This window comes from Balaenoptera borealis (genome assembly GCF_965194805.1).
Source record: "Balaenoptera borealis genome assembly, chromosome: 8".
Taxonomy (NCBI): Eukaryota; Metazoa; Chordata; class Mammalia; order Artiodactyla; family Balaenopteridae; genus Balaenoptera; species Balaenoptera borealis.
The window spans coordinates 88525683-88539895 of record NC_138865.1 but is presented as its reverse complement, the minus strand read 5'-3'; the positions used below and the strand labels follow the sequence as shown (position 1 = coordinate 88539895).

The following is a 14213-nucleotide window of genomic DNA, read 5'->3' as shown; positions in this document are numbered from 1 at the left end:
GCCTAAACAGCAGAAATTCATTGTCTCTCAGTTCTGGAGGCTAGAAGTCCAAAATCTAGGTGTGGCAGGGCTGGTCCTTCTTGTGGGGAGGTCTGAGGGAGAATCTGCGGGGTGAACTCATGGGGCTGAGAGATGGGGAACACGGCATCCCAGAAGAGTCCAGTCCCTGCTCCCTCAGGCTGGACCGCTACGGCTCATGCTGGAGTCCCACGAGACCCCCGTCCCACCACAGTCCTTATGAGGCCCACCCTCGCGTCGCACTCCCTCGCTGCACTCAGTTACCTCGAATGAGTCCCTGCTCCTTGCAGCCAAACAAGTACGAGACTGTCCCGGTTTGCCTCCTTCCTTTCTCCCCACCCCTTCTCATTCTCCCTGATGACGGATTCTTCTTGGCCCACCCGTGCCCCTGGGCGCTGCCCTCTTACATCTCACACTCCCCCTGGGGGCTGTCTCCTAGTGGAGTCAGTGACCAGTGACAAGCTGATGACCCTCGCACGGTCTCATGCTCTGCTGAGCGCATCTCCTGGAGTCCCTCGGGTTCCACGTGCCCAACCCCGAGGGCGGCCACCTCACCGCCACCACCTGCGCCTCACCCTGCTGCCGTCAGCCACCCAGGCCAGACACCTGGGGGCCCGTCCAAACCCTGCTCTCGACTCTCCCAGTTCTGGTGGGTCCCCACGCCTGTCAACCCTCTCTCTCCCTCTCTCTCTCATTTATTCTTTGGAATGCGATAGGCGGTTTTGTTGTTGTTGTTGTTAGATTGTGGTAAAATACACAGCATAAAATGAACCACTTTAAGTGTAGAGTTCTATAGGATTAAGTACATTCACACTGTTGTACAGCCATCACCAGCATCCATGTCCAGAACTTTTTCATCTTTCCCAGCGGAGACTCTGTCCCTCTTTAAGCACTAACCCCCCCTCCCGCTCCCCCCAGACTCTGCAGCCACCATTCTGCTTTCTGTCTCTATGAATCGGACTACTCGAAGTGCCTCATCTGAGTGGAATCATACACTATTGTCCTTTTGTGACTAGACTCCCATCTCTTTACCACCCTTTGTATCTGTCCCTCCTCTCCCTTGTCATGGCGACTGCCTTTTTTGGATCTGTGTTGTCACAACAGCCTCCCAACCCAGTTCCCTGCCTCAGTTCTCCTACCTTCCTGTCCACACGCAACTCAGCTTCAAGTGATCTTTGTGAAAGTCGCCTCTGATGCTGCTCCTGAGCTGAAGCCACCTTCAACAGCCCCCACCATGACAGGTGGAGAGCAAACTCCCCAGCCTGGGGTTTGAGGCCATCGGAGACCTGGTGGCCTCTGTGCCACCCCAGCTTCTAATCCCCGCACAGGCTTTCCCCTTCCAGCTGGACCGTCCACTCGCCCCCAGCACCTGAGCACCCCTGACATTCTGGGCCTTGCACACGCGGTCCTCCCAGCCTGGAGCACCCTCTCCCCACCTCCTCACTGGAGAGCCTCGGCCTCTCTGCAGTGCTTCTCTGCCCAGCGGAGGCGACCGCGGCTCCCACCTCCCAGCCCCCAGGCTGAACTGGGTGGGGACAGCATCACATCTGACCAGCATCTCACGCACAGCTCAGACTAAAGGCTCCGTTACTGCAGGTCAGTCAGGAATACAGACCCCCAGAGCTGGGTGGACACCAGAAATCTATCCCAGGCTAGTGACCTCAAAGGGAAGAAAGTCAACTGTCCCTCGACTGGATGGGGCAGGGTAGGGTGTGGAAGAGGTAGACAAGTAGGGATTGGAAGTTTGGGGGGCTTACCTTCCTCAGCGTTTAAGCTTAGAAGAGGGTCATAAAACGTGACACAATAATTACACCGAAAACCAGTCCAAAGTGCAGAGACCTTTGCAACTTAAAACAAACAAACAAACAAACAAACACTTTCATGCCCACAGTTTCAAGTCCCCTGCAGGGCAAGAAGTGAGAGTGCCTTGGCATGTTGATCTCTATGATTGGGTCCAGACAGACAGGGAGAGGGAGACAACTGGACTGAGAGGGCCCAGCTCTCCCAGACACCTAGGTCTGAATCCCCTGCCATCTCGTGTCCCCAGGCAGCCCCTGTGCGACGGCCTGAGTGCTCACTTAGCCCTGATGAAAACTCTCCCCGGCAGGACTGGCTGCAGAATTTGCCGGGTCCAGTGCAAAATAAGACTGTGGGGTCCTGAGTTCAAAAACGGGAAAAGAGTGCCACTAAAGGTACCAAGACGTAAAGTTTTTCCTTTCTCTCATGGTCTCTGTCTTGATCTGTCATGGTGTCTTTAAAATTTACGACTGAATATCATGATCTACACAGGTGCCCGAGTGCTGTGACTCAGAGAGTGCACACCAAGTCCTCTGGCTGCCAGCTTCCCTCCCCTGCCAGATGCAGGACACACATGCTCTGCCCTGGTAGGGAGCCGGGCAGTTGAGCCAGGCTTCTCCCCTTCCAATGGGGCCACTGCCCTAACACACGGAGATGGGTGATCCCAAGGGTATCCCAACCTCTGCACCAGGACAATAGGTGCCTGGATCACGGGACGACAAGAGGCTTGCCCTGCAACGTGGCCAGCTGAATGCACCCAGGGCGAGAGCCCAGTAGCAGCTGGGCAGTGGTGGGGTGCGGGAGGCTGGTAGGACCTGGGGGTGCCAGGAGGCGAAGCAGCTGGAGTCTGAGAACCCATCCTCAGGAAGCAGAGAGGCAGCAGGAGATGGGACTTCGTGCGGGACCTCGAAGTCCTGGTGCACACTTCACTGACCATGGGGCTTCACTTTAAAATATAAATCCAAAGATAAAATTAAGAATTTCAAGAAATCGACTGCCGAGCATTCAACCAAGCACAGAGTGCTTCTGAGAGCAGGGGTTCTCAAGTGACTGTCTACCCAACATAAATCAACAGTGTGAGGCGCTGGCCCTCAAAGCCATGGTGTGATCTCAGCTGCATTAATAAAGGTACAGTGGACAAAGTAAGGGCGATGATGGTCTTGCTAGGCTTCAGGCTGGAGCTCAGCTCTGGGCCCCCGCTCTTGCATTGGGGGTGTGTGATTTTTTTTCTTTTTTAATAAGGCATTGGTTATATACATTCAAGTGGGCAAGTCTTAAGAGCACAGCTCACTGAATCTTCCCATATGCACACACCTACATAAACACCACTCAGATGAAGATATAGGCCATTTCCGGCCCGCCAGAAGGCTTTCTCATCCTCTCCCAGTCCATCTCCCTCAAAGGTAACAACTATTCGGACTTTTAAAGCCTTCTAATAAATTAGCTTTGACTGTTTTTGAACATCATATAAATGGACACATATAGAGGGTATGTTCTTGCATCTGGCTCCTTTCACTCAACTTTATATCTGTGAGATTCATCCATGTTGTGTGTTAGAGTGGCAGGTGATTCTTTTTTGTTGATGTGTAGTATTCCATTACATGAACTATACCATAATTTGTTTGTTTACTCTACTGTTAATGGACATTTAAGTTATTTCCAGTATTTGCTAATTATAAGTAGTCCTATGATGGCTTTTGGCGGGAATAATCACTTATTTCTCTTGGGTATGTACCTGGAGTAGAATTTCTGGATCACAGAGTTGGCATACACTTAGTTTCAGTAGGTACTGTCAAAAAGTTTCCCAAAGTAGGGATTCCCTGGTGGCACAGTGGTTGAGAGTCTGCCTGCTAATGCAGGGGACACGGGTTCGAGCCCTGGTCTGGGAGGATCCCACATGCCGCGGAGCAACAAAGCCCGTGAGCCACAACTACTGAGCCTGCGTGTCTGGAGCCTGTGCTCCGCAACAAGAGAGGCCGCGACAGTGAGAGGCCCACGCACCGCGATGAAGAGTGGCCCCTGCTCACTGCAACTAGAGAAAGCCCTCGCACAGAAACGAAGACCCAACACAGCCAAAAATAAATAAATAAATAAATAAATTAAAAAAAAAAAAAAAGTTTCCCAAAGTAATTGTACAATTTTACATCCCCACCAGCAGGGTTTGAGAGTTCCAGTTGTTCCACATCTTTGCTAATTCTTGGTACTGTCGGTACTTTTCCATTATAGCCATTATGGCGGGTGGGTAGTGGTACCTCATTGTGCATTTCCCTGATGACTAAGGAAGCTGAGCACTTTTCATATGCCTACTGGCCATATGGGTGACCTCTCCTGTGAATTGGGCCTTTTCTCTTGAGTGGTGCTGGCCGAGTCCAGAGAAGGGGGGCAGGGTAGGGGGGCAGGGTGTCATATGAAGAACAGTTGAAGGGCCGGGGGAACATGGTCACACTCTGCAAACTTCTAATGGGCTGACCTGGGGAAGAAGGAAAAAAAGTGGTCTGTGGATCCCAGCGCTCAGAAGACATAGATTTACTGAGGTGACCAGGACATGGATTTCCGATCAGCACAACGAATTGTCTAAAAATAAAAAATGTCCAAGGAGGCACTGGGCTGATTCAGGAGGTGGTGAGCACTTGTTATGCCAGGCATGTGAGCAGAGATGCTAGAGCCCTAGATGAGGTTTTCCAGAGAGGGCTGACGTCTCGACTGATGGTGGGTTTTAGGAGTTGACAACATGAGATTTCAGGCCTATCAAGGCCTGGTTCTGTTATGTAAGACATGTTTGGAGCCACTGAGTGGAGAGCATGGGGACTCAGAGATGATCAGCTCTCTTTAAAAAAAGACTTGTTTCCTGGCCTGTTTGCATTATTCTCCCTGGCTGATCTCATTCTCTTAGTCATACGGGAAAGTACCTTCTGAAAAAAGCAGGGAAACAAGACACAGCATTTGACTCCATCACTCCCTGCAGTGACTATGAGCCCCATCCCAGTTCACACGGAGCCTCAAAGGTCCACACGTCAAAGCTGTCAAAGGGTTTAAATTAGAAAAGCGCGTGTGTGTACGTGCACCACTGTGTGTTTTCATTTTGCACCTCTTGAGGTCATCACGGTGTCTGAGTCACTGAACGAATCATTGTAAGCAAGAGGGTTCCAGGAAAAGACGCTGAACCCATCGCCCTGTCCCAGCTGGCCTGCCCACCGGCCCTGCAAACCCTGCCATACTCCACTCTGTGGTTCCTTCTCCCCACCTCTCTGCAACTGCCCTGGCTCAGGCCACCACGCACTCTCACCAGCCTCTGCCTCTTCCATGGCCTCTTTCTCCACACCAGCTGAAAAGGGTACTAGCAAGCCAAATATTAATACCAAGGGGAGGGGCCGTCAGAGTTCTGTCATTAGAAGCATCATCTTATTGCACTCCACCCCCACCCCCCAAGACTGAAAGCTACTTGAAGGCAAGCATCCTTGTCTCCCATGGTCCATCATAAAGCCCTGCTTCTCTCATGTGCTGAAGTCAGTTTTGTTGAATAAGTGAATGAATGAATGCTTGGCATTATTACTGACTTTGACAGCCTTAAGACAAAAGCCTTGGTGGAATAAAAGCTGGCTTGTAGAAAAGCTTGTGAACTAACTCCTATTCTCACTCTCCATTTTATACACATGAAATTTGTCACCTTGTCTCACAGTAGGGGTTAACATAGGCACAGGTTTATGAAGCACGTTTTTGTATTTTCTAAAAAGCCAATAAGAAAAGTAGCATGGGCAATACCAAAAGGCAAAAGGCAAGTTGGGGGGAAAATATTTGTCGCACATTGAACAAAGGGCTAATTTTTTTTTAACAGAGTTCCTAAATTAAAAAAAAAAAAGAAGAGTCCAGCGAAAATGTGGGAAGAGGAAAAGAACAGGCAATTCACATAAAAAGAAACACAAACAGCTAATAAGCCTATGAACAGAGAATGAAACCCACCCATAATAAAAGTAAATTGAGAAATGAGACATCAGTTCTCCTCTATCAGATTAACAAAGATGAAAAAGTCTGAGAATCTCTGGTGTTCACAAGACATGGAGGAGACCAACATTCTCACACAGAATAGGACACATTGGTACACCCTCTCTTGAGGCAAGTTAAGTCATATCTATCCAAATGCACACACGCTTTGACATAGCAACTCCACTTCTAGGAATTTATCCTGCCAGTTTACTCACTGAATTGTACAAAGATATATGTACAAATCATCTGGTTATTATCTATCTTAGCAAAAAACTGGAAACCACATAAAAGTTCATCAACAGGGCATTGGGTAAATGAATTATAATGTAGACATACAATAGAATGCTATTAACACCATCCTTGGGGCTACCATTGCCTGTTACGTCAATGTACCTTCTAACAGCATGCATTCTTCTGTATGTACCGCATACTAGCCACAGTGCTAAACTCTTTACATGGATAATTTCAAGCAATCCTAATAACTCTGTGAAGTAGGTACTTTTTAATTCCCATTTTAGCTGAAGAAACTGAAATGCAGTAATCTGACTGTATCAGTTTCCTAGGGCTGCCACAACAAATTACCACAAACTGGATAGCTTAAAACAGCAGAAATTTATCCTGTTGCAGTAGGAAGGCCAGAAATTGGAAATTAAGATGTGGGCAGGGTTGGTTCCCTTTGCAGGCTCTGAGGGAGACTCTGTACCTTGCTTCTCTGGCTTCTGGTGACTGCTGGCAATCCTTGGCATTCCCTGGCTTGTACCTGCATCACTCCAATCTCTGCCTCTATTGTCACGTGGTCTTCTTTCCTGTGTATGTCCACTCCACTTCTCATAAGGACACCAGTCATTGGGTTTAGGGCCCACCCTAGCCCAGTATGACCTCAGCTTAACTAATTACTTCTGCAAAGGCCCTATTTCCAAAGAAGGTCACTTTCTGAGGTTCCGGGTGGACATGACTTTTCAGAGGATACTATTTAACCTACTACAGTGACCAAGGTAACAAAGCTAGTAAGTAGTAGAGCCGGGATTTGAATCCAGGGGGGCAATGTGTACTCATTACCACTGCTCCATGCTGCCTTCCCATAACAGCTCACGCTTTTATAACACTAACAATGTCCCAGGCACTGACCTAAGCATTTTACATATAATAACTAATTTAGTCCCCACAACAAGCCCACTTCATACATGTGTAAATAGAGATTCCCCACAATAACCCCATATTACAGATGGGGAAACTGAGGCACGGGGAATTAAAAGTTACCTGAGTTTATGCAGCCCATAACTGACAGACCTTAGATTTGAACCCAGGGAGGTATGTTCTTAACCACTATGCAAAACTGCCTCCCAACACTCTGAGAATTAAGGCTAAGAAAACATTTCTTTCTCCTGAAGGACTGGTCTTTTTAAATCAGACATGATGTGGTCTCCAATTCATTGCTTCTCCCTTTCCCCTTCAGCTGTCATGATTCATCAGCTGATTTGAGTGTCCAAATAGAGTTGCCATCATTCAGCTAGGACACTGGCATATTTTCTCTCCTTAATCTGTGTTGGGCATTTTGAAAGGCCTTCAGAGCGACCCATGAGCCCACGCAAATGACATACAAACTGTTGTATGCATGGATCTATTCATTTTTCTGGAGCAAGGGTCCATGGCTCCCATCAGATTCTCAGAGTTTCATGATCCTAATTTTCAAGTTTTCTGCCCTCCCTCCCTCCTTCCTTTCTTTCTTTTTTTCTGTTCTCACCAGTTATGTTGCCTATGCCGGTTTATTAAGCAATCTCATACCCTTTTAATGGTGTAAATGGAATGTAGTATAAAAACCATAAACAAATGCGCGCAATGTTGCCATTCAGTCTGACTTTTTAAATCTTCCTGGGTTTGCGTGGAGGAAGTCCGCCTTCCTGACTCTCCTCTTTCTTGTCTTTTGAGTGCTTCTGAGGCAGGAGTCCGGTTCCCACCCCAGCAGGGGCCAGGTGCTCACCCTGCGCTCGAAGATAGCAAACTTGTAAGCAGTGTGCGCTGAAAAAGCCAATCGGACACAGAAGCCTGGAGCTCTGGCGCTCAGGGGGGTTTCTAGGCTGACCAGGAACTGGGCAGTATGACCGTAAAGCCTTGTCTGGGCCTAAATTTCTCCGGAAAGCAGAGGAGAAGCCAGAAAGGCAGAAGAAGGTGGAAAGAGCCCGCAGCTGCAAGCCTGACCCTTCCCGCAGCCTGCCATCCCTGGGACTTCCTCCTTGCCAACGTACTGCAGCCATGTGCCCCCCAAGCCCCGCCCCCAATCACCAGCCGCCTCGCTAGTCCCCGCCCCCTGTGCATCCCATCACCTGGGCCTTCCCACGTGCCCACCACGCACCACACGTCCCGCCCCCACTGCACCACGTGCTCCACCGCGTTCTTCTAGCCCCTGCCAGGTGCCCCATCATGCTCCTCCTGCCCCATACAGTGCTCATAAAGACAAAAACAAAACAACCAAACAACAACAACAAAATCCCAGAAAGAGCCCTTGATTTTTGACTTTGAGTCAAGGCTTAAATGAATTCATTTGTAGATTTTAATAGATATACTATCTTAATGCAAAGGCCAAGGGAAAACTGAGATAATTAGCACTCACCTTGGTGGTCAAAGCCTGGTGGTCAGTGTATGCAGGATAAGCCTCACATTATGATGTGTATTAGCGCTTATTAGGAATTATGACGCTTATTATTTAATAAGCTTATTAGAAACAAGGAGCTTATTAGAAATTCAGAGTCTCAGGTCCCCTCCTAGGCCTACTGAGCCGGCATCTGCATTAGCAAGATCCTGAGTATCTCCAATGCTAGAGAAGCACTAGTGTAGAACACAAGGACTCTGATTTCTCAAGTTTACCAAACCCTGGAGAGCACTTGGGTTTTTCTGGAATACACATCCCAATTGGATGACCTGGAATAATTCTTATTGGTGTTCACTATGCTATCTACAAAAAGGGGTCATTATACCGGCCCTTCCTCCCTTACAGGATTACTGTGAGTTTCAAATGAGATCATGGGTTCATTATATTTATTGTGAGGGGGCTGAGGAGCTGCAGGGTTGGTGGGGAGCAGAACAGGTGTGGTTTCTGCCCTCAGGGAGCTGATGGGGTGGTGGGATGGGAAAACATGTAGATGATGTTGTGTGATTGTCACGGTTACCTCAGGGCTTTCATTTGCTTAGTCTTTTACATATTCTTTCATTCAGTGATCAGCCACTAATTAAAACATAAAATACTTGCACTCTGCCAAGCGCTGAGCTCTGAGCTCGACACTGGGGATGCAGAAATATCAGTAAATGAGCCATGAACTCTGCCCTCAAGGATCTATCCGTCTAGTCAGAGATAAGGATGTAAGCAGCTGATTACACTTAGAACACACTATGGCTGGTTCTCTGAGGTCCATTCAGGGGGCTGTGGGAGCAAAGGTGGGGCAATGAGGAGCTTTGCTTTAAAGGAGGATTACAAGTTTGCCAGGTTGAGAAGGAAGAGGACAGCATCCCAGGCAGAAGGAAGAGCAGGGGCAAAGGCAGCGAGGCATGAAGTCACATATGCTTGCACCATGACCAGAAGGTGTAGAGAACTGGAGGGAGTGTCAGGAGATGGTTTTGGAGAAGCAGCTTGGGGGGCCACATCTTAGATGGTCCTGGTGTTGGATGCCAAGGAATCTGGTAGGAAATGGGGAATCCCTGAATGAAGAGTAATAACACTATCCGAGCTACGTTTCACAAAACTCTTTTAACAGCAGCATGAGAAGAAAAGACTGGGGTAAAAAGAAAAAAAAAAAAAAAGAGAGAGAGAAAAGACTGGGGCAGAAAGACTCTTAAGAGGCTCTGCTAATAGCTCAGGGGAGAGATGGCAAAGTACTCGACTGGGGATAGACATGAATAGAAGAGACGTTAAGGAAGGTAGAATTGATAGGACTTTTGACCAAATGAATGGGGTGGTGAAAGGTATGGAGGTTTTGGCTCAGAGCCTGGGTGGATGGTGTTACTGTTAACCAAGAAGGGGGGACACTGGAGGGAGACTGGGTGGTGAGCCTGAGTTGGGCCTGTTGGGTGTGAAGTGCCTTTGGGACACCCTCTTGGCTTTGTCCCCTAGGCTGGAGTCACAGATGCCTAGAGCTGAGGAGCGTGGTCCAGGCTGGATGTGGGAATTTGGGAGTTCCGAGTGTACAGGGAGTAGTGGGAGCCCTGGGAGTGAATGGGACTATAGGAGGGTGTGGGGTGAAAAGGAATAGGGTTGAGAGTGGCACTAATATTTAAGGGATGGGAAGAGATGAGTCCATGAAGGAGGCTGACTGAGGCCAAGAGGCACTTCTGCCTCATCACCCACCAGAATCATCTCCCAGGAACAGTCCTGTGGACACCTCCCTAGAATTCCCAGAGTGAGCGGTGGCTGGGGCTGGGGACCTGAGAAGGAAGAACTGAAACAGAGACAGCGATTTCACAAATCTCTTTTTCTCCAAGAGAAAGGATGTAAGAAAAGGAGAAACAAAAGAAATGCTTGAGTTTGTTTAGTTTTTCAGATCAGAAACGGATCCAGCACCTCCTAACATCGAAGAAAACCTCCTAGACTGTCCTAGGTTGACTCCAGTGAGCTCATTCTTTCTTTATCGTTAAGAGCAAAGAAAGTCTGGTCTTATCATGATTAACCAAAGGAGGATTTTACAAAACAAAACAAGAGACAGGAAATGGTCCCCAAATTATGCCATCTGCTTCATGTTTTTCCATACAGACAAGCCTGTGGCTTTAAACTGATAATGGCTCCTAGCAGCCAAATAATTGATCTACTTGGTGTTTTGGCTTTAAGTGAAAAGTGAACTGGCCTCTTTAGAAATGTTGGCAGCTTGGCTGGTCCATTAGTAAGACTGAAAAATCAAAACACTGACTGGAAAAGGTCATTATGACTGGGCTCAGCAGGAGTCATTGATACATGATGTCACTTCAGAAACAAGCAAGCCAAGGTCGTGAGCTCCCTGGACAGAGTCAAACTACCCTTTGCGGCCCATCACCACCCTCCTTCACAGATACTGAAGTCTCCCAAGAGGACACCAGGGTCTGAGCCAGGACTGGCTTCATTTTACCCTTTCTTTCCTCAGCCTGAATCTAGAGGAATGTGATTTTAGAGCCTGTGACATTCAGCAGGTCATTAAGGAAGGCCCTCAGTCCTCCCATGTGCATGTCCCTTAGATGCTCTTTTCACCTCTTCCCCTCTCCCAGGTCTGTCTCTGCCTCTTCTCACACTCCTCAGCCCAGAAACACCCGCCTCCCCTTTCGGCCCTGTCTCCAGCTCCTACTACCTTCTCTCTTCCTTCCTTTTTCCTCCAAGCTTTTAGAAGAGTTGTGGGCTCTGTCTCCAAATCTTCGGCTCCCATTAGCTTCTTCTTCCTCTCGCTAGCATTAACATCATTGCAGGTACCAAGCACAGGACCAAGGGCTTTCCCTGCATCATCCCCCTTAATCCCAACAGCAACCCATCTGAAATGGATGCTATGATTATCCCCTTGTACAGAGGAGGAAACTGGCTCAGACAGGCTGGGTCACTGGCTTCAGTAAAGCAGTGGCAGATCCCATTCTTGAACCCTCTGCAATGCCCTGGCCAAAGTCACCCGTGACTCCTGCCAATCATGGTGGCCCTTTCCCAGTCCTCTTCCCCTCTGTCTCTCTGCACCAGCTGGCACTGCCAATCTCTCTCCTCCCTTGGCTCTTGGGAACCAGGTTTTCCCGCTCTTTCTTTCCTCTTCACAGGGTGGGTTCCCCTGGATTTCATCCCTGGCGCTTCACTTTTCTCATGATAGAAAGTCTTCCAAGGGAAACTCTGAGTCCTCTTAATTCCAGGTCCACTGGAGAGCATCTTGCCCACCCCCTCATTGCTCAAGGTCACTCTAAGTGGGTGGCAGACCTGGGGCTGGAGCCAGGTGTCCTAATCTCCAGGTCAGCCCATTACTCAGAGCTGCCACTACCTACTCTTAGTTTTTGTGGTTTTTTTGCTGAGCAGCAGGAAGCAGCCCAACCCTGGAGGAGGGAGAAAGTGTGAGACACTGATAAGGTGGGGCGGAGGCTATTTTTAGAGGACACTGGCTTTCTACTTAGGCTGGGAGGAACTTAAGAGCCAGGATCTTCTAAAACGTGGGTTTGCAAGACTGCCTCATTAAATAGAATTGACACAACTAAGTGACAGCACTCCTTGCTTTCACTCTCTGCCTGTTTGTTGTGTGGCTCGAATTGATGAGAACCTTACTATTTGTCTCCATTTCCTCTTAATTCTGTGAGGCTTTAAGATGGTTTTGGAAAAAACATATGATAGAAAGTAAAGTAGAAACAAAAATGAAACTTCAAGATGAGGGCGCTATTGTCTGAGCAAGGGAAAGTCCTGGACAGCAGCAGACCAAAGAACAGGGGTTGCTGAACAGATCCCCAAGACCTGCCTGAGCAGCAGGAAGTGTCAGGAAAGACATGAGAAAGGCTGGTGGAGACTCTGCCTGGCATGTCCAGCAGCGTGTGACCTTGAGCAGGGGGCTCTGCAGCCCCTCGCCAGGAACAAAATGTCGCCACTGGGTGAAAAATGGGAATTTTTGGGGTGCCCCCGCTGAGGGCCCAGAACCTGGATTAGGGTCTGGTTTTGTGATTCGTACAGGGAAAAGCTTAGGCCAGGTAATCTGCAAGAGTTTGAGAGGGTCAAGGTCAAGGCTAGAAGAGATGGGGAGGGGGTGTGCCTGCAGAGCTCCGAGGCAGCATCACAGACACCAAATAGACGGGGAAACAGAGGCCAGGGAGCGGCTGGACTGGAGCCTCTAGCCCTGCTCAGTTCATTGGGTCTAAAGCTGTTTGACTCACAAGCTTCTTTGCGAAGGTGATGGCTGCCACCCAGCACAGATGCCCATAATCACCGTGGAGCGCGCTTCCTGGGTGCGTAGTTCCCAGGCTTTCCAAGGGTCCTACTGGGTCTTAGTATAAGATCCGAGTCAGAGGGACCGCCGAAGTCTCCGGTCTCCGCAATCCTTCCGGATATGCGCGGCTGTGCCCCCAGCGTCTCAGGCCCAGAGCCGGTAAACAGGTGGCGGGAGCGCCGGCGGTCAAGAGCGCGCCCTGCTGCTCTCACGGCCCTGGCCACGAGCTCCATCGCGGGAACCAAACCCCGCTCCTACAAATGGGGAAACCGAGGCCCAGGGAAGGGAGGAGGCTTGTCAAGTCCACCCAGTGAGTTGGAGATAGCCAGGGAGCTCCATAGCCAGGGAACTCCTGCCTCCAGGCTCTTCCCCTCTTCTTTCCACCTCCGCGCGAAAGGCGCGTTACGGTGGTGCTTTAAACCTTGTCATCGCACGCAGTTTGGGAAAGTTTTCTTGCCGCAAACAGGCGCAGCGCGAACCCGGGTATCACGTTCACTTGCGCAAATGCGTCCCCACTCCCACGTCCACTCTCTCTGCAGCCGGCGGGGAGGCCGCGCCTGAGTGCCGCGCTCGGCGGCACCTGCACCCAACAGAGCGCCCGGGGCGCCTAGCCACGGCGCGCTGGAGTCAAGCGCGCAGCGGGAACGCCGGCCCCGCCATGACCCCCGCCCTCGGCGCTGCTCCTCGAGAGCCCCCAGGTCCTTCTCCCGTTTAGAGACGCGGCGCCGGAGTCCAGAGAGAAGGGCACCCTGGCCGGGGCCACGCGCGCCGAGTGGCGCGGATGCGAGCGCCCGGTTCCGGACCCCGAGACCCGGGCTCCCCAGCCCCGGAGGCAACCCGAGGCGGCGGCTATTTATAGAGGGAGCCACGCTCAGTCCCTCTTGGCGGCGGCGGCGACAGCTGAATATTTTGCCCAGATATGGCTGGGGCCCCGGTGCGGGGGCAGGGAGCCCCGCGAGCGCGAGGGGGACCCCTGGCCGGTGGGACGCTTACCGGTCAGTGGAGCCGCGGGGGCTGGCACGGGCGCGGGCGCGGGCGGCGGCGGGACGAGCGCGGGCGGCCGGCGGGAGGGCGCGGGCGGCAGGCGGGCGAGGGCAGCGCGGGGCTGGAAGAGCTCCCGGGCGGCCGCGAGCGGGCGGGCGCTGTGGGCTCCGGGGGTGGGAGCCAGGGGCGGGCCCGGCTCTGCGCTGTCACCGCGCCTCGCCCCGCCCACCCAGCTCGCCTTCCTTACCTCTCCCTCCACTCGGGGGCGCCGGGGCGCAGCGCACAGTCCCCTGACGGGGAGAGACGCCCGCAAGGGGAAGCGCGGGGCAGGGACCCTGGCCGCCCCGAAGCTTGGGTCCGCGGCCAAGTGGGTGCGCGTCGCCTCCTGTCTGCGTCTAGGTTTCCCCACTTGTACCGGGTAGAGTTATCTGGAAAAAGGTGGGTGGATTTTTATTCCTGCGTGGTCTAAGATGTAAGAATCGGTAGGTCCTTGGATGGAGCAAAGCCAGCCACGCGGTTGCTGCACCTTTACCT

The 14213-nt window shown here is 50.9% G+C and overlaps 1 protein-coding gene across 3 annotated transcripts in view; it reads right to left on the bottom strand.

Moving 5' to 3' along the window:
• Window positions 1-13845, bottom strand: part of TMOD1 (tropomodulin 1) — a 103100-nt gene extending 89255 nt beyond the window's left edge. For 2 of the 3 annotated variants that reach the window (XM_082404150.1, XM_082404149.1), the window contains exon 1: window positions 13689-13844. The gene's annotated coding sequence lies outside the window, so the exon portion shown is untranslated. Of the gene's footprint in view, window positions 1-13688 lie in introns of all 3 variants that reach the window. The other variant, XM_082404151.1, reaches the window with a different exon arrangement.
• Window positions 13846-14213: the final 368 nt, after the last annotated feature.